A 21,677-nucleotide genomic window follows, 5' to 3' on the forward strand; every position below is an offset into this window, starting at 1 on the left:
CCCGTATTTTCAATTGATGATAACTGGAACTCAAGTCAATCTTAGAGAAGACACAAGCACCTTGTAACTGATCGAACAAGTCATCAATGCGAGGAAGAGGATACTTGTTCTTTATGGTTACCTTATTCGGTTGTCTGTAGTCTATGCACATTCGAAAACTGCCATCCTTCTTCTTTACAAACAAAACTGGAGCACCCCAAGGAGATGCACTTTGTCTAATGAAGCCTTTGTTCAATAACTCTTGAAGTTGTGCCTTTAACTCTCTTAACTCCGCGGGAGCCATTCTATAAGGGGGTATAGAAATGGGGCGTGTGACCGGTTCGAGATCAATACAGAAGTCAATATCCCTATCCAGTTGCATACCAGAAAGATCTGCAGGGAACACATCCAGAAACGCACGAACTACTGAAACTGACTCAATTGAAGGTACTTGGGTAGTGACATCCTTGAGATGTGCTAAGAAAGCTAAACACCCTTTACTAACCATTTTCTTAGCACGAAGAAAGGAGATGATACGTACCGGATTGGAAGTGTAGTCACCCTCCCACACTAAGGGGTCTGTCCCAGGCTTGGCTAATGTCACCGTTTTAGCATTACAATCCAAGATTGCAAATTGCGTAGAAAGCCAAGTCATACCCAGAATCACATCAAAATCATCCATTTCTACGATAACCAAATCTACATAAGTGTTGCTCCCCACAAAGTTTACCAAACAAGACCTATATACCTTTTCAACTACCACAGACTCACCCACCAGAGTAGAGACACGAATAGGCATATCAAGTAATTCACAATGTAAATTTAGACCATTAGCAAATGAGGAAGGTATGAAAATGTGGATCCAGGATCAAACAATACAGAAGCCATGCTATCACAAACCAAAAGATTACCTGTGATGACAGCATCAGATGCCTCCGCTTCAGACCGCCCAGGGAAAGCGTAACAATGGGCCCTATCGTTCATCTGTCTGTTGCCCCTACCTTGTTGTTATGTAGTGGCTCTAGTTTGCCCATCACCTCGGCCGTTTTGGTGACCACCATTTCCTCGACCACCACGTCCTCCAGAATAACGGCCTCTGCCATGACCACCTCTACCTCTAACATTTGGAGGTCTGTAACTCTGTTTTGGACAATATCTCATAATATGTCCAATCTCCCCACATCCATAGCACTCTCTAGGTTCATGCATAGGTCTCTCAGAGAAGTGTTGACCGGTCGGAGGTGGACCCCCAACTACAGTCGGTAGTGAAGGCTGAATGGGTCGAACTGCGTAACTTCCCGAACCCTGTCCTTTAGTGTAAAAACCATTAAACTCACCTCCCTTTCGAAACCTTTTTGATGTCGATGTTGTGGTGAAGTCGTGTGGCTTCACTCCTTCCACTTCTATCACAAAGTCTACCACTTCTTGGAAGGATTTTGCCCTTGCCGCTATCTGTAAGGCCGAAATCCGCAATTCTGACCTCAACCCCTTCACAAACCGGCGAATCCGCTCTTGAGGACTGAAACAGAGTTGAGTGGCATATATGGATAGTGCACGAAACTTAGCCTCATAAGCATTAACCGACATCCGACCTTGCGCTAGGATCAAGAACTCATCCCTTTTCCTATCCCTCAAAGTCCGGGGGATATACTTCTCCATAAACAAACTAGAGAATGAGGCCCAAGGCATAGGTGGTGCCTCTATTGGTTGACACTCGATATGTGACCGCCACCACATTTTGGCGTTCCCTTGAAACTGATAAGTCACAAACTCCACACCAAACCGTTCTACTATACCCATCTTGTGTAGTAGCTCGTGACAGTTAACCAGAAAATCATAAGCATCCTCCGATTCAGCACCCTTGAAGACCGGAGGTTTCAATTTCAAGAACTTACTAAAAAGTTCATGCTGATCATTTGTCATTATAGGCCCAGTAGTTAGACGTGGAAATGTGCTTATGTCCAATGGAACATCCATGCGGGGAGCCATAGTAGCCGCATGTTGTACTTTTGAAACCGGAGGTGTTGGCGCAGAAAACACTGGGGTGCCTGACCTTGATCAGATAACCCGCTAAGATAAGCCAGAACCTGATTGATCATCTCTGGGGTAGGTTGGGGTAGCATTTCCTCATTTTGCACTTGTTCAGTTTCCCCATCCTCCCCTTCTCTTATTACTTCCTCAGTCGGTGGAGGAGTCACTGCCCTAGTATTAGATGGGCTAGGTGTTCGTCCTCTTCCCCTAGAGGACGTCCTCCCACGACCTCTTCCACGGCCCCTCGCTGCTGTTCTTCCTCGAGCCACAACCCCAGTTGCTGGCTCAGTTGTTTCTTGTCAAGCCGGTGTTGGTGTTGATGTAGTCGTTGCTCTAGTTCTAACCATCTGCGAAAGAGAGTGAAGAAGGTCAGATACCAATTCGTATCGCCTAGATACCAATTGGACTCAAGTAGTAGCACGAAAGAAAGAATGAAAGAGTGAAATTTTCCTGAAGTCTTATAGCCTCTCAAGGAAAAGTAAAGGCGTCCCCCTACCGTTCTTTAAGACTCTACTAGACATGTTCTTGTGTGATGAGACCAACGAACCTAATGCTCTGATACCAAGTTTTGTCACGACCCAAATCCGGGCCGCGACTGGCACCCACACTTACCCTCTTATGTGAGCGAACCAACCAATCTAAACCTTAACATTTCACGGTAATATCAACATAAAGTAATGCGGAAAACTTAAACTCATTAATAAAATCAATAACTATTATTATCATCAAAATCTGGAAGTCATCATCACAAGAACATCTATAATCAAATTACTAAACTAAGAGTATTCTAAGAAGCTAAAAATACATAAGAAGCTAGTCCATGCCGGAAGTTCAAGGCATCAAGACTTGAAGAAGAAGATCCAGTCCAAGCTAGAAGAATTAGCTCACCCTGAATTTCCGATGTAGTAAGACTGGCTTGAGTTACTGTTGAGTCGAAGATGACGGCACGTTTGCTGTACTCCACAAATAAACAAGAAGAAAACAATAAAAGTAGGGGTCAGTACAAAACACGGGTACTGAGTAGATATCATCGGCCAACTCAAAATAGAAAACAGTATGTATTAAGCAATATCATAAAATCAATTAATATCCTTAGCATGCAGCATTTACAGTTACCATAACCCTTGATTACAACACCAAGCACATAAATGAGGACTCACACCTCCTCTTCATACTCATTTGGGAATTTAGTTCATTAGATTGGATATATTAACATATTTCAAGATTCATTATCTTTATTCCCCTCGTGTCGGTACGTGACACTCCGCTCCTCAATATACTATCCTGGTGTCGGAACGTGACACTCCGATCCTCATTCTATCCTAGTACCGGAACGTGGCATCCGATCCATATTCTATCCTGGTGTCGGAACGTGACACTCCGATCCTCATATACTATCCTGGTTCCGGAACGTGGCACCCGATCCATATTCTATCCTGGTGTCGGAACGTGACACTCCGATCCTCATATACTATCCTGGTACCGGAACGTCGCACCCGATCCATATTCTATCCTGGTGTCGAAACGTGACACTCCGATCCTCATATACTATCCTGGTACCGGAACGTGGCACCCGATCCATATTCTATCCTGGTGTCGAAACGTGACACTCCGATCCTCATATACTATCCTGGTACCGGAACGTGGCACCCGATCCATATTCTATCCTGGTGTCGGAAAGTGACACCCGATCCATATTCTATCCTGGTACCGGAACGTGGCACCCGATCCCCTAATCTCACTACTTTCATTCATCAAGCCTTCTTTTATACCAAGGCATCATCATTAACAAAGTAGATTAGGGTTTCTTTTCAAGATTTGGGATTCAATAGCTTCATCATGCTTATTTATTCATAATTACATAATCACATCATTCATGCAAGCATACAATTAAGCATCTAGAAGGGTTTACAATACTACTAACACATATCATTCACTATAAAGAGTTTACTATGAATAGCATGAAAACCATAACCTACCTCTATCGAAGAATTGAATCAAGCAAGAATTTTCCCAAAGCTTGGTGTTTTCCTCTTCTTCTCAATCGTTTCTCTCTCTCCCTTCTTGTTCTTTCTATTTTCTTATCCAAACCCTCTTTCTTTTACCCTAATTAGTATATAATTAAGAATAAAAGATGGCAATAATACCCCACTAATTAACTTAGGGTTACCTCTTTTAACCCCCAAGAATTTGAGTTATTAACATAAACCCACGAACTTTATAATTCAGGCAAGAATAGTAAAAAACTTCCCTTAAAACTTAACCAGAAATCCGACCAGACTGGGATTTCGCAGTATGTGACGGCCCGTCGCGCCTGCGACGGTCCGTCCTGCTGCCCGTCACAGAGTTCAGAGACTTGATTTTGGGTGAATGGCCTGTGACGGTCCGTCCTGCCACTCCGTTACAAAGTTCAGAGAGTCAATTTTCAGTACCTAATTTCAGATTTTCTAAGTGTTTTGAAACGAGACCCTGCGACGGTCCGTCGTGCCCATGACGGTCGCCGTTTGGTCCGTCGCCTCAGCCTGTTTTTCCAGAATTGAAGTTTGTTGCTCAAAACGACTATACAGGTCGTTACAATCACAATTCAACCATTAAAAAGATATAATCACAATGTCAATGCAAGGGCTAAATCGATTATTGGAAGGGACATGGGTTCATCATGCAATTGGATTAAATTACACGTTAAAACCATCACATTATCATCAATTAATACTAATTAAGGCTTTGAAACAATGGATTGATAGAAGAATAAGATGTTTGATCATGAAATCTCTTTGAAAACTTTGAGATCAACTCTCCAAGTGAAAGGTTTCTTAGAGATGAAGGATCAATATACCTTTATCTACATGAAAACCTATTAAAATTGATCAGTAATACATCAAAATATAATCTACAATGTGTTATTGAGCTTCACCAACAATGGAGGTTTCTAAGGAGAAATTGAAGGTAAAGTCTATTTTGTGTAGAAGGGATTGGGAATGGGTTGTTTAACTGTTTGATCCCTAAAATACACCCAAAAATCACTAAATAAATCATATAGGCTAATGTTAGCACGTGGAGTGAATTTCCCATTCACCCCTTTAATGAAATAATGGTGTGGCAGCAATTGCAGGCCTCCGTCGACGGGCACCATCGACGGCCCATCTGTGGATTCAGTCAATTAATACTTGGTCTGTTATTAGGCTGATCCTTACCTATGACAAATTTCCAATTATTAGACCCCTCCAACGTCTGTTAGTTAACCAACTAGGTGTCGTTTGGTTCAGTCGATTGACCAAGGTTGTGTCTCGACAGATTTTAGGTCGTTCTTATGGGCCCTTTTGTGTGGCCTTTAGGAAGTCTTATCCTTGCGCTCCTAATGTAAATATGTAAATTTACAAGTCAAGTACCTTCCATTAATATTTAACTGGAAATGCACACATAAAACACATCCAATCATGCTAGGCCCCGTCAAGACATTCTTAAACTTTTGAACTTCTTCGACATTCTTTGGGTTTGACCTCCAAAGTTAACAAAACCCCTTATACTACCTAAAACCATCATTATAATTCATTTTAGGGCTTCATAAGTTTATTAAACATTTAAAAAACATAAATCCATCTAAGTCCCCTTTGGAGACTAGTCATCGGTTGTCTTGTTCTTCCCTTGACGTTTGACTTACAAATAACCTTAAAATTTACACACCAACATAATACCACAATAGAATTCATTTTTGTTTCTTATAACCTTAATAAATACATGTTAGGCTCTAGACACCCTAACTCATTTTTGGGGTCCTACACTTGTAGTAGCTTATAAATTAATTCATATACGATTATGATGTTTTAGGTACTGTCCTATACTTGAATTTTTAATGAAAGAGTACTAATTGTCAATTATGACCAAAGTCTAAATTATTGGTAGTGTTGTTGATAAAGCCTTGTATGGCATTGTGTGGTATGGTCCACTTATGGTGGCGGTGTTTATTTTATTGTCATTATATATGTGTTGACGATGGAATTGAAGGAAAATTGATGAATATATTAATGTGTGATTATGATGATCACTTTATGTGTAACTTATGCTTTGTCTTCTACTGTAGTTGTGAGTCTAGGTTATTTTACTATTATTATGAGCATGAAAATGATTATCTTACGGTAATTTGTAGGTGATGCCATTAATGAAATATTAAGAAAAGATGACCCGACCTATGTACCTCTATGTGAATGTGTGAATCACTAATGTTAGGAGTTTTAGAGTGTAATAGGAAGTTCATTTGTCTCCTATGATAAATTGTATTGTGTGGTCTATTGTTGAAAGTGTAATATGGTTTTATCAGGGTGGATGCCTTCATGCGGATTTTATAGACATTATGTGTGCATGTTGACCAATATATGCACATAATCACACATCATGCATTCTTACAAGTTGTATAGGATCATATTGTCTAATCAAAGTTTATTATAATTCACTAGTGTCTACTAGTATGAATGTTAAGCTTATGTCAATGGAAGTATTACATGTGTTTCATTCAATAGTATGACTTGATAGGTATACTTGTGCGGGCAAGGGCATGGGATCTTGTGTATGCATTGCACACGTGTTCCTTGATAGGATAATTCCAAGGTTTGTTCTCTTATTTACAAGGATATGAATGTATGAATATGTTATGAACATGTGTTAAATGCCATAATGTGTTAATAAGTAATGTTGGGAGTCTTAAAGTGTAATATGAAGTTAGTTTGACTTCTATAATAAATTATGTTGTGTTGTCTATGATTGATAGTGTAATATTGTTTTAAGACGGTAGCTGCCTTCATTCGTTGTTGATAGCCATTATGTTTGCATGTTGACCAATATATGCACATACCCACACATCATGCATTCTAACAAGTATCATAGGATCATACTATCTAATTAAAGTTTATTCTCATATTCACTAGTGTCTACTCATATGCATGTTAAGCTTATGTCAATGAAAGTATGATATGTGTTTCCTTAAAAAGTATGACTTGATAGGTTTATTAGTACGGGCAATTTATAGGATCTTGTCTATGCATTGCACATGTGTACCTTGATAGTACAGTTCCAAGGTTTGGTCTCTTATTTATAAGGATATGAATGTATGAGTATGTTATGAACGTATCTTATATGCTATATTGTGTGAATAACTAATGTTAGGAGTCTTAAAGTGTAATATGAAGTTAGTTTGCCTCCTATGATAAAATGTGTTGTGTGCTCTATGATTGAAGGTGTAATATGGTTTTAAGAGGGTGGTTGCCTCCATGCGTTGTATATAGCCATTATGTGTGCATGTTGACCAATGTATGAACATACTCACACATCATGCATTCTTACTAGTGTAGGATCATATTGTCTAATAAAAGTTTATTCTTATATTAAGTAGTGTCTACTAGTATGCATGTTAAGCTTATGTCAATGATAGCATGAGATGTGTTTGCTTTATTAGTATGACATTATAGGTTTACTAGTACGGCCAAGGGTATGGGATCTTTCCTATGTATTGCACATGTGTACCTTGATAGGATAGTTCTAAGGTTTGGTCTCTTATTTACAATGATATGCATGTATGAGTATGTTATGAACATGTCTTACATGCTATAATGTGAGGTATGAGGTATGATGAAGTATGATTATACATATTGTCTAACTGTGTTCATATGAAAGCATAACTCATATAGTTACACTTATACACTTATGCATGAATAAAGTAAAGTATGAATATGTGTGGTCTAATGGTGTTATGTGAAATGTTTTCTTACATGTATGTACACACACATGTATGATGATCTAGTCAATAGAGGGGCTCTTGAAAGGTTCTCTCAAGAGTATCCTAAACTACATAGATTCATACATATGTATGTCCATGTGAAAGGTTTTCTCACATTATATAGGTTGATGAAAAGACTTCGTATCTATAACCTATGAGCTAAGCATATCGAGAGTGAATCTCCTAAGGCCTATGCATTATAAAGTAAAGAAATAAAGACTTTTAATAAAGGTAACTTAGCATAGGACCGCGTGAACTTTAAGTGAGGGGTGTCCTTTCCCATTTGAGGAAGGTAGGTCACCATAATCACTCATCACCGAAATAGGGTGCTAGAGTGATGTTTTCATGATTCCTTCTAGTTCCATAACTATTTTTTTCCATAGGATCTAGAAAGTGATATCACATAGTATGCTAGCATGATACTCATGTCTTACCTTGGCAAGTAAGACACCCTTTGGTGTGAGGGGATGACACCAAATTCCACGTTTGGTTATATGGTGATATTGTGGGTTAAGGATATAGTTTCCCTAAAGAAAAATGGTCAATGGAAGTAAAGTAAGGACTCTAAGTATGATAACCTAAGGTTAATTGCATAGTGTAGGTGGGTGTATGAGACTTCACATATGCATTGCACAATTGACACTTGAAGGAAGTTCTAGGAAGGTTTTCTGATGCATGTGTCTATGTTTATTGTTTTTTTGTATTACTATATGATAATGTCTACATTAGGTGACAATATGTATAATATGGAGTTCTAATGTAAAGTATGTGCTTTTTTATGAAATGGTCCTATGAATGTATAAGTTGAGTTAAAAGGTTGTATCTATAGTTTCCTTGTGTTCTTAAGGTAAAGATTGAACATGAATAGTGCTACGAGAAATTCTTCATGCATTTAACAAAGCATCACTAGAAGGATTCCTTGGGAAAGTAAAGAAGTTTTAAATAAAAGGAGTTCACTGTAAAAAAAGATAGTTTACTGTAAAAAAGAGGGCTTACTGCAAAGTAACCTCAAATATGGCTTAAATTCTATATGTTATTTTATATGATTTGTGGCCTTTAAATATGTGTATATGAAGTATGTGAATGATATAAATGTTATTGTATTAAGGTTTTATCACAAATAGGCATCATTTATGGATTTCAAAGAAAAATGTCACTTTTAAATGGTTGTTTTTGCATGGTTGTTATACTTAGTGCATTCTTAAACTAATTTTGTTCTTATCTACTTTTTACACAACGTGTAGGTTATTGATGCTCAAAAAGATATCTATGAAGTAAGGAGATTGTTATGTGTTTCCCAAGCACAAGAAAAAAAAGAGTCCTTAAGATTCACGGATGTCCTATGTCAAGTTATGCTTAAAGACTTGTAACTTTATATTTATGATTATGTTATAAGGGTTGTCTCCCTATGGCACTGTTATGATGTTGTGTTTAGGATGTCAAAGAGACTTAAGGTATAAATATGTACTTATGATATTTTTATATATATGAGGTAAAGTTTCTAGCACGTTATGTGCTATGAAAAGTTTAAATTTTCCGCTAAATTTACTATGAAAATGCATTGAATGATAACTATAGGCTTGTATATGACCTCTGAGAGTCAAGTACGCTATGTTACTTTTTGGGAGTGTTCCCAGGATGTGAAAAACTATGTCGTATCATTGGTGGTGAGTGCGACACATAAAATTGTACGAGAGGCTATAAGACGACATAGTTTTCCCTTCTTTAACATTCTCTTGTCGTGCCATAAAACTTAACTCTACAAGATATCTCTCTTATGTTGTCTTGTCTAGTGGTCTTTTAGATCTGATTGCTTGGATGAGATTGGATATATATTCTTGAGGGAAAAAAGGTGTGTTTTGATGATTCTCTTTGTTTTATGGTTTCATGAGTATCTGTGTAGGTGAATTATTAAATTGTATGTTGATATGATTGTCCTTTGTGGCTATATGTGAGATTTATGTGAAATAACATGTTATGTTGGCAATTATATGTTATGATATGGTTAAAGAATGCTATGACTATGTTAAATGGCAATGATGCATGTTGCCTAATATTATATGTATGATGTTTCAAATGTTGCCTTTCTTAATGTGTGTTATCCTTCATGATTGTTTTGTATATATTGGAGTCCTTTGTATAGACTTGATCCTAGTTTTGAAGGTAGTATGCTTATCATGGTATTATGATGATGTTGAATGGATTGAACTAGAAGTTACGTTACTGTAATGTCCAAATAAAAGATGAAATTTTAAGGCTAAATCTTCTCAAACTGTTTCCCCTATGTTGTATGACCCTTGTGTCTATTGGATTGTATTAAAACCGTATGAGGTTGAATAGTATGATCTAACTTGAAATAGGGGGATAATTTGTATAGATGATGAGGTTTAGAATTCCTTGGTTGACTTACTGTAATTCCTTTTAAAGTGGTAGTCACTTTGAAGTAATGAAAATGAAGGTGGTTAAGGTATGATCCTCTTCAGGTTGGGTAAAGTTTCTCTTAATTGGGTAAAACCTAGGTGGGGGATAGTGATGTTAGTACTAATATTGCCGATATTTGTACCTTGTCCTTCTATGTTTACATTAACATGAATCGAATAAGTTTTACTAAGCTTGTTCATGATAAAATTCTTGTCTTAAATATGAATTGCATGACCTTAACATGTTTGGTAGGTCTTGATCGACTCTATCTTAATAGTGTTTTGAAGTCTAAACTACTTGAAAGGAAATTATGGATTAACTTCATGGTTTTCTCATGTTTTGTGCATCTTGACATGCTAGTTGTGCATTTAACTTAATGAGAGGAGGTAAGAAACATGTTTGATGTCACTATTGATAAGCAAGGTTGAGGCTTATAATGAGAAATTTTACCTCTTTAAAATGAAATATGTTGAGTCTCTTGCATATTATGTGACTTGTATGAGTTAGAAAGGATGGTGGTAGGTGCACTATTGAAAAACTAAAGGCATGTTAGCTATTGTCGTTGTGTGTTTCTATAAATTATAAGATTTTACCTAAATAATGCTTACTGTAAAGGCTATTGCTCTGTTACAAATTGATATTTTGTGAAAAGGCTTGCTATTCCTATGTTAGAAATAGACATGTCCCATCCCTCGACCACACCTTAGAAGATATTTCACTGTCGGAGTGCAACCGACTTACTTGACCTCTCGTGAAGGATCTTCTTTGTACTCTAGTCTCATTCTTCACTAGATCTACTTCCCAAGTCCATACTCACTCGGTGCTAGCCTTTGTTCTCATTAAGTAATTTACATTAAAGTATCATACGAAGGGGTTCCATATAATGTTCAAAACCCAATCACATTCACCCTCCGAAAGAGGTCCCCTAGGGCTTCCTTACAATGGCGAAAAAGATAGCTCTATTGAGTTTCCCTAAGGATGATATGATGTCATACTAGCCAACCAGCCTTAAGTCAATCATTCATACTAGAAGGTAACCATTACTGCTTTCGACTTCAAAGTTGATAACCTTACTAGTAGGATTAAGGTTTCACATAAAGGACTTTGCTAACATCATTCAAGGTGTCATATCATTCATAGATTAAATACTAAGTAATTTAGCATCCTAATTAAAGACATCTCGTATCCACATTCCTACATGTATCAAGTAAGGCACAAAAGTCTACTAAAAAAAACACAACATACTTCACTTTGGCACATATTGCATATTATTCTAGCAGCACATAGGAATAACCATCATCACTTATAAGTCATCGTACACACTACTATAACATAATAAATATAACCATCACAGACTCATATAGTCAAATAGGAATAACCATACATCAACCATAAGACTACACTTATAACGACATAGTCATAGTCTAATATGATCACCTAGTAACAATTGAATAAACACATACTTTCACATTACTCACATGTATATAGATATGATCATACTTCACATAAATCACCACCCAAATCATCACAATACTTCAAGTAGTGCCGATAAGTCCATGATAATCATAATGCATAAAGTGATGCCGAAAAGGCCAAATCATTCACATAGAACCGCAACCATAAGTAGACGATACCAATCACAACATAATTCAAGAGATACATTACATAAAATAATGATAAATAATGTAGCATACCACCAATCGATTCTAACCACTTCAATCCAAAACTAAATCATTCAATTCAATAACATAAGGCCGTTACACATGGCCATGATCAATAATTCAATATAAAAACTATAATACTCAATGAATCTTGATAAATTCAATATAAATTTATCAATATAAGACAACAAACACATCAATTGAATACAATTCTTACATCAATCAATAGCCAATAGAAAACTAAACTAGAATTCATAATTATTAAGAAAATATCAATTCAACCATAATGTAGTCAAAAAGTAGAGTTCCTCCATTACAAGGTTTCATAGGTTAATTCCGTTAAAATCATATAATTAACAACAATTCAAGAAATATACAATGATTTAAAACCTTTAATACAAGAAACCATGGATAGATTTCAATTTAGAAAACTCATATTTTGAGATGTCTTTGAAAATCACATTAAAGATTTGCTCCTTGAAAAATAGAGTTTGAAGGATCATAAATAATACCTCATTGTTGTTAATCCACAAATTTGATGAAGAATTACCACTCAAATATCCATTCCAAGCTCTTCCTTAACTTTTGGCTTCAATGGAGTTCTTGGGAATTTCGATGATATTTTTGTGTTTTGATTTTGAAGAATGAATTCATGTAGGCATTTAGGACATACATATGAACTTTAAATACATAAAATACCACTATGTAAACTCCCTTTCTCATATTTGGACGTGGGGTTATTTTACCAATTCACCCCTTCACTTAATATTGATGTACACAAATTGCAAACCCATCTACGACATGTCCATGCACGGACCGTTTGTTGACAAATGGACCGCCCTGCTGGCCGTTATTGGGAATGAGACTTGAAAATAGGATCTTAATCTTCCTAGGCTATGTACCCATCAACGCGCTCCAATTACATGGCGTCCACCAGGCCACTGGTCGTCGTTTGCCATCCATAGGCGGTATTGCCTTGGGCAAATTTTTCCACAAACATGTGTCCTTCCTCAAGGACACTTGGATGGTCCTTGCGGATGTTTTTTCCAAACGTTTTCAACTCAATTTTTATCGTATACAAGTCTAGGACCTTCCATATCAATTCATCCAAAACAAACATGTAAAACTTGATGAAACATGTCAAGATACACAATGTCATTTTAAAGAAAACCTTCCAAACATTATGGACGTTCTCGGACGCTTGACCTCCAAACTTTATGAAACTTGACACACTGACTATAAACACTACAAAATCTCATATAAGGACCTCATTAACTCATGAAACGCACATATATGCACATAACCAAACATTAGAAACATAGGTGACTTAGCCGTCGAACATTTTGCTCGTCCCTTGACGTTTCACTTCAAAATCACCTGAACTCTACACACTACCTCAATACCACATTATAAAACATTTTAGGACCTTATACCCTTATTACAAACAGATTAATCTCTAGCTTCACCTAAGTCATTTTAGAGGTATTACACCTATCTGTACTCTATATGTGCCCAATGCATCACACTAGATATCAGTACCTGGAGTCACCTCAAATGAAAAAGCAGTGTCAGAGCCACTAGGAGTTGCCAAGGGACTATCTTCCAAAATGTTATGCACAACTTTATAGAATCCTAGGGCCCATGAAGGAATATAGGAGTCTCGAAGAGTAAGCTCCCTATTAAGAATCGGACTATTGCTTTTGCCTTTATCTCCACGTGAAGGTTCTTATCTACCTTTTTGGGAGTATTTTACTTCCTTTATTAATTTTGAAAATCAAGCTCTTATCTCTCATTGTAGAATGATTCGCCCAAAAACTTTCGATCTAGCCATGTCTCTAAAGCGTTGAGAAAAAGTATTAAAATAAAAGTAGAGAAATTCAGTTGCAAAAAAACACGTCGAGCCGATCTGCCTATCGCCCAATTACATTGTCGATCATGGAGTACTCCATCTAAAGTGATAGTGCAAAACTTGTTTAGGGGCGCAGATGAATTAAGATCAAGAAATACATTCCGCAAGTCATCGAGTACCTTCGGTGATCTCAGGCTTCTCGCTGAAAGTTCCAAAACCCAATCATCAAAATAAAGCAAGAAATTAAACAAATGATGGAGAACTTTGGTGAAACGTTGAGTGATATCTCGCTAAATGAACCAATGTGCATACAATCAACCCAACTTCTCAAATTCAACCCCACAACACCCGAAAACAAAATCAAATCTTGCAGAATTTCAATTATGCTAAGAACCATTCGCCTAGGTTACTCAAAATTAGTTTTGTTTTGTCAAATTTAGCCATTGGATGACTTTTTCCCTTAAAATGTTGTCACCCACTCTATCACTGGGAAAACTAAATCATTCGGCACACTAACGGGCTACTTAGACATCACCAGACTAGACTCAATCAACATTCAAGCACAACCTCGAAATATTTAATTGAGTTTTAAAAAAAACCCCGGGAATTTTAATATGTAAGCCATTATAGGCAAAATAATCTAATTTAAAAATAGGCAATCAAAAATTAAAGCTATATTCGGGAGGCGCAACACATGACAATTAGATAAAATCATTTGCATAAGAGTATAATTTCTCAAAAATAAATTCGGGGTTCGAATAACAATCTTGATTGTTGATTAAAATTATATTGAGATTATAAGATGTAGTTTAATCCAAATCCCAGCACAAATCCAATGACTAAACTACTCTAGAATTTAAGAAATATATAAAGTAGAGTGCGGATGTAAGTTTGGGAAGGCTAGAAAATAAGGGAAAGGTAGAGAATTAGATTTTTTAAACCTTTGGCCATGAAATTATCTAATTCTTTCCCAATCGGCCTAAATTTGATACGCTCAAAGTTACTTCTCAAATAAGAAGTAAAGCGGTCGTGCCATGTAAATAACCCAACTAGTGAGGTTGGGATCGTTCCCACGAGGAAATAAGTTTAGACTTAACTTCAATCCATTATTACTATTGTTCAGTCAATTACATCCTTGGAAAGCAAAAATTATAAAAGGGGGGTTTCTACTTCTAAATAAATGAAAATAACTAGCAATACTAAAGCAGACAACTAACAGCTTTGCATGTTGGAGTTTAATTAATTAATCAAAGTAACTAGGGTTTACGTGTTCCCCACAGGTTCATAACTTGATAAATCTAACTATAACAATTCTTTCCTAGTATCTTGCATGCAAAGTGATAAGTTATGTATTTCAAAATCATTGGTCCGGCATCTAAAAAATTTCTCTCCGCACCTTCATCCGGCTACGTGTGTTGCTATACCAACCCTTACATTTACCTCATATTAAGCATCGTATTCGATATTTCACTAAGTTATTACATCGTAACAATCAATACTATCCTATTAGATAGTATACACTAAATTGATGTTGATAATTCTTTTCCTATTATCTACCTCCTTGGTCCGACAAGTAGCATTAAGGCGAGTTCTAACGTTGGTCATCCGTAAAAAAGACTTCTAAGCGAAAGAATCATCAATACATGCAAGACACTATTCTATAATTTTTATTTTAGTTAGATTTTACCTCATTATTCACATATGGTTCCCACAACTCTAGTTATGGAGTTTAGTTACCCATAGTCATAGCTACAATATTAAAATATATGATATAAGAATTCATGCACAAACTTCAATTAGAAAGAGTAAAATCTAAAAGTTCGCTTTATTAATCAACAAAAATCACCAACAATCAATTACTAAAATTAATTGAAGAACGAAGAGTCTAACAAAGTGTCTAAAAATAATCAAGGGTCTAACCAAATAATCCATTCTAACCAAATAATCCAGAGTCTAACCTAATAATCCAATGTCTAACCTAAAAAACGAGGTTTTTCGAAATATTTATATAAAAATAAAAACCTAATTACATAATGACTCTATTTGCAGGAAATCTGTCAAAACGAAGCTGGGTCAACGGACCTCGCGATGGATTGTCGTGGTTATGATGAACCGTCATGGACTCCGACGTCCCATACTTGCATAATTTCTTCTGCTGCTTTCTTCATTATCCTTGACGGCAGATATGACGGATCATCACAGGCACAACAGTCAGCCAAGGATCTCCATTGCAAAACACTTCAACTCTTGGAATTTGGGTACTGGGAATTCTTCTCTGAACATTATGACGAACCAAAAGGGCGGACCGCCATGGCTACGACGGTCCGTCACTCACTCTGTAACCCCACACTTGGTCAGACATCCCCATCTTCCTTTAGCAGATTTACTACTATGCCACCTACGAACATTCACGAGCATGACGGATTGTCACAAGATCCGTAGGTGGTCTCTTCTGCATTTCTTCGCTCAAAAACCTCCACATTCATCTTTGGACAGATTTCCTACAAATAAGAAGAAACTTATATTAAAATTAGCACAAAAAGGGTTTTGGATACACTAAACAAAAAGTAAAAATTATTAATAATACTGTGAAACTAGGGTATATCAGTAGTCATAGTCGCCAATCCACTAATGGCACGCATAGTGGACACTTACCTCCTTGAATTCTATATGACCTCCGTTTATTGTGGGTGTCAAAATGACGGCTCTAAATCAGAATCCTGACATGGATGGTGGTTCCCCAATAATTTTCATGGGCTTGATGACTTTTATTGTTTCCAATGTAACTATGTCTTCAATCTAAGAGTGGTCTTGGTCGGGGTCGCGAACATTTATGAAATTTGTTGAATGGGCCATTTTCTCGCCAACCTTCACCTTGTTATCACTTTCCACACTTAAGCTACACGAACAACACATTATTATTACTAAAACAAAAAATAAATAAATAAAGGGTCTTTCGGTTGCCTCAGAAGCAGCGTCTTACTTTATATTATTGCACGATGAAAGTCCACCTTCTAACGTCATTCTTGAGTTTTACATAGTGTCACAAGGAAACCCCCTTGTTGTCTTGTGTTCAAATGCAATGAAATATAGCCCATGTAGGTTTTAAACTTCTTGATCAATACAGAATGAGAGGTAATGGTCTTGATAAAGGTGAACATATCGTCATGCAGTGTTGTCAAAATCTTATCTCAACCCTTTACTTTATTAAGTATACTAAAGGAGAATATCCTCAAACCGCCCACCTTCCGAATACATTGGATTTTGGAGCTTGTAGAGAGGCACACACCTATTTTTCTCCCCATCTTTCGAATTTGGATTTAGTTCTCTCCATTCTCGTTCACGGTCTTTCAAACCTTCATCCCTATTCCAAACTTTGTTACACCCTGTGTTTTAGGTAGTCTGAATGATAACCACCATCTTGGTTGTCTAGGAAATCACCTATTCATTATACAAAGCTTCAACATTTTCTCTTCAGGGTTAGTATACCCAACACCCACGACGTTGAGACTTTAAAAACAAGCTCCCACAATATTTTTTGACACAATATCTAGTTGTATCATCATCTTTGCTATGTTTTGGTCCCTCTCTCGATCTTTTTCTGTCTTCTCCATGATTAATTTAAACCTAAGAGAGAGACCTGGTCTTTGTGGGTGTGCAAAGACTAATTTATTATAGTCATTCCATCCAAAAGCATAGCCGATATCACATAAGGTTTGTGCATTAAACCTCATAGAAAAAGTTGGTCAGCAACACCCTTTTTTACCAAGTAAAAGATCCGACAAAAATACTTCAGCAATACATTATCAGACGAGCCATGGATTGGGAATTGAGTACCAACTTTATGAAGCGCAGCCAAGTCTCAAGAATTTGCCCTTAAATCCTTTGATACTATCCTGAAGAGTATTTTCTATGATAGAGGGAAAAATCACACATTAAATACAATAACTCACTTCTCCGACGAAGTGATTGATTCACGTGGACATTAATTCAGCCACTTGCTAGCTTCTTCTATCAAAGAGAATGAGAGCAACCTCAATGGGACTAATTCTTGGTATATATTTCTAAAGAAGAACGGTCTGCATACATCCACAAAATTTCATAAATGCTCATGGGTATCCTCATAAGCTAACCAACTGAAAATTCCCTTTAGCTGCAAGAGTTGCAACATAGTAATAGTGATGTGGAACACTTCATTCCATTCAACCGTAGGCCATATAACACTCTAAAAATTCAAGACATAATCTAGAGCCTAACATGAGTTTAAAAGGGTTTAGATATTTTTTATGACCTAAAATAATGTTTAGAAGTCATCCGAGAAGTTTTAGAACCAAAATGTCAAAGGACGTCGATGACGTTGAAAAACTAGTCTTATAGAACTAGTTGATATTGCTATGTTTGGGGAGGGTTTCATAGGGTTAAGTGAAGCCTAAAACTTGTGAAAAGACTTTGGTTAGGTAGATTTTTGTATCAAGAGTCTAAGTCCCATAAAAACGCCACAAGGACCACTTGTAGAGTCATAGAAGAGGGGCCCAATATTGATAGGAAGGCTGCTTAAGCAGCCTGCGAAGGTGAAGATTCATTGTACTGATGTGCGATGCTCAGCCAACACGGACCTCCCTGTCATAAAAAAATCTTTGGGGAATAATATGCGTGTTGGCCCCGCGACGCGGAGCCACTTCCCAAATTCGATAAAATTGTATTTTTGACATTTAGAGCTTACTGAAAGAACGATTAAAGTTAGGGGTGCTTTGGGTAATTTAGGGGGTTATTATATAAATTATAAGGGTAACTTTAAGTTATTCATCACTCACCAAAACCCAAATTCCCAAAAGAAACCCAAAAGCTCTCATCTCTCTCTACTTTCTCTTTCCCCGATTCCTCCATTAGAGAAAAAAGAAAGCTTGAGGAAGACAGTCAATTTCTAAAGGTACTCAGTTCAATTACATTGATTAATATTCATTAAGTTATGGGTTATTCACTCATCGGATTCTTCTATCCAAGAGGTCCTCTCAAATTTTATTTCTAAAGTACACAATTCCATGGGGTTTTCAAATTCTTATGGGTTTTCTTCTAAACTACAAATTGATGAAGAATTATGATTTACTATGACTGATTGAGTATAAATTTTTTATTCATTAATGTTAATTGATTAAAATTCATGTTTTTCTATTGATGGTAATTGAAGAATGAATTGATTATTAGACTTATTTTATCGATTCTAATTCATGTATGGATTGACGAGCATAATGTATTATTTGTATAGGATCTAATTCTTGATGAATTCACGATGAACCCAAATTCCCCTAACCCTAGGCTATTATTTGATGTTAATTGGAGTAGTTATGATGCAATTGACTTAGTTCTTCTGTTAATTATGATTTATTGATGTTACCACGCCTATTGTTGGATATGTAATTGGTTGGTTAATGGTAAGACCATGATGTTGTCTATTGAAGGAGATTGAGTAAGTCCTCATGATCCTAAACTTTACTTCAATTGTGATGGTTTGTTATTGATGATATAGTTCATCCAAAGCATGCCTTGTGATTAGCCTAAATAGGTGTTAGCATGATGTTGAATTAAAACGTCTTGATTATGTGATTGTGATATTATACTTAAGATTAAGTGACATAAGGTTGGTTATCAAGTACCTATGTGCCTTATTATGACATGATAATGATATTTTGAAATTCTCACATATGAGGGATACCATGAAAGGATATTGTCATGAAAATCCCTCTGATCTACAATAAGCTATGATGATTAATAAATACATTTCAAAAAGGACCTAGCTTAGCATCACTGAAGTTGACAATAGGAGGTGATGACTTCCTATAGAGGAAGATTCACCCTATTGTTCCACATGTGGTGTTGACTTCCGAAAGAGGGATACTCATCCAATGAATTCCCTATAGATGAGGCCCTAATTGCCAAGGTTTATGTAGAGGGATTATACCTATCTCTTAGTTCTTGAACTATGTTGCCCCATTAGGAAGACTAGCTAGTGGATCAACCTAGAAAGCTACATTTCTGTTTGAGTTTACTATGGCCGGTAGAACACACCTTCCTTTGGTATAAGGTTTTACAACACCGGATTCCACACTAGCTCATGTGGTCTATATAGGTTAAGGAAAGAGTTTCCTAAACTAAAAATGAAGTAATGAAGTACAAACAAACTAAAGGGACTTATGAAGTTTGACTTAACCTAGGTAGGGATATGGGACTCTACTTATGTCTTGCACTAATTTGTTTGAAGGGAACTTTAGAAGGTTGTGGTTATGTATGAATATTCTTGAAATAGTACATGATATGTATATTATGAACCTGCACATTGTTGATACTATATGTAGATTAGTTTCACTTATGAATACGTGTTGGTCAATATTGTTATACTATGATGATATTTAATCTTAAATGTCATGTTATGTGAAGTGGGATGTTTGTAATGTTTATTGTTGGGATACTTAATTGAGTAAGGTTATGCGTCTTTAATTTGTTATTGCACTTGTTTACTTGATTGGTGTTCATGGGTAATTTTCTTTCTTCTACCATGTCTTTATAGGTTCGTATTCATAACTATGAAGCGCACCACACTTATGAATAGGAATATGTGTGATGCTTAGGAAACTCTCACTTTCTTGGATGTCCAATATCGTGCATTTAGAGTGTTAGCTCTATGTGATTTTGTATCTAATCCTATAATTGTTATTATAGGCAATGAATACTCTAAAAATTTTGCATGAAGACTCGAGAAAGTGATTTCCAATGCGGGAAGTCCTTCCTGAGGTTATCAAGTTCCTCCTCTTTAGGAAGATTTGAATGATGGACAAGCCCTGGTCAATCATCCTTCTTTAACGGATGAGAACATAAGAGACGCTCTCTTTAGAATGGACCAAGACGTTACTACTCAAGTACAACTCGTCACTACTCAAGCCCAATCCATGAAGATCCAAGCTAATCAGGAGGTTGTACACCGAGCAAACAAACAAGTTGCTACCATGGCCTCTTGTCTAATAGACATCACTAGGATGAATCCCCAAACAATCTATGGGTCCAAAGTTTAAAAATACCCCCAAGAGTTTATCAACAAAATCTACAAGTTTTTTTATGTTATGGGGTTGTCTACTAGTGAGAAGGCATAGTTTTCTAAATACAAACTCAAGGATGTGGCTCAAGCATGGTATGTCCAAAGGAGGGATAATAGGCCATTAAATGGTGGAGTGGTGTCTTGGAAGTGTTTAAGAAGGCTTTTCTTGATCGATTCCTTCCTAGGGAAAAGAGTAAAGTTAAAGTAAAGGAGTTTATCAACCTTTGCCAAGGAGGTATGAGTGTGCTTTAATATTCATTGAAATTCACTAAATTGTAAAAATATTCTCCTTCTTTGGTTGATGATATTAGAGATGAAATGATCCATTTTGTGACGGCGTGTCGGATGATTTGCAAGAGGAGTACCATTAGGCTATGCTACATCACACCATGAACATTTCTCGTCTCATGGTTCATGCCAAACATGTAGAAGAGGCAAGGGCTAAATGGCAAGGTAGATATGCTAAGAGGGAAAGATCCTTTGATGGAGGTTCTCAAGGAGTATGCTTGATATTCAAGACAAGCCTAAGTTTAAGAAGCACGTTTCTAATCAATATCTTTCCTAGTTCCCAAAGGATAGGGATGATAGGTTTTCTAGCCCTAAGCCTAATAAGGTAAGGAATACTAGTTCACCAAACAAGAAGCCTACTTGTGCCAAATGTGAAAAAGGTTATGTAGGGGAATGCTTAGTTGGAACTTGAAATCACTTTTGTTATGGAAAGATTGGCCCCAAGTTTAGGGATTGCCTTAATGTGAAGAGTCGAGACAAGGGTATGGTCAAGCATGTTGTTCAAATGAGGATCCGAAGAAGAATAAATTTTATGGTCTCCGTTTTAGGGGTGAGAAATAGAATTTTGCCGACGTGGTGACGGGTATG

The sequence above is a fragment of the Solanum lycopersicum genome, chromosome 8 (genome assembly GCF_036512215.1).
Source record: "Solanum lycopersicum chromosome 8, SLM_r2.1".
In the NCBI taxonomy this organism is placed as follows: Eukaryota; Viridiplantae; Streptophyta; class Magnoliopsida; order Solanales; family Solanaceae; genus Solanum; species Solanum lycopersicum.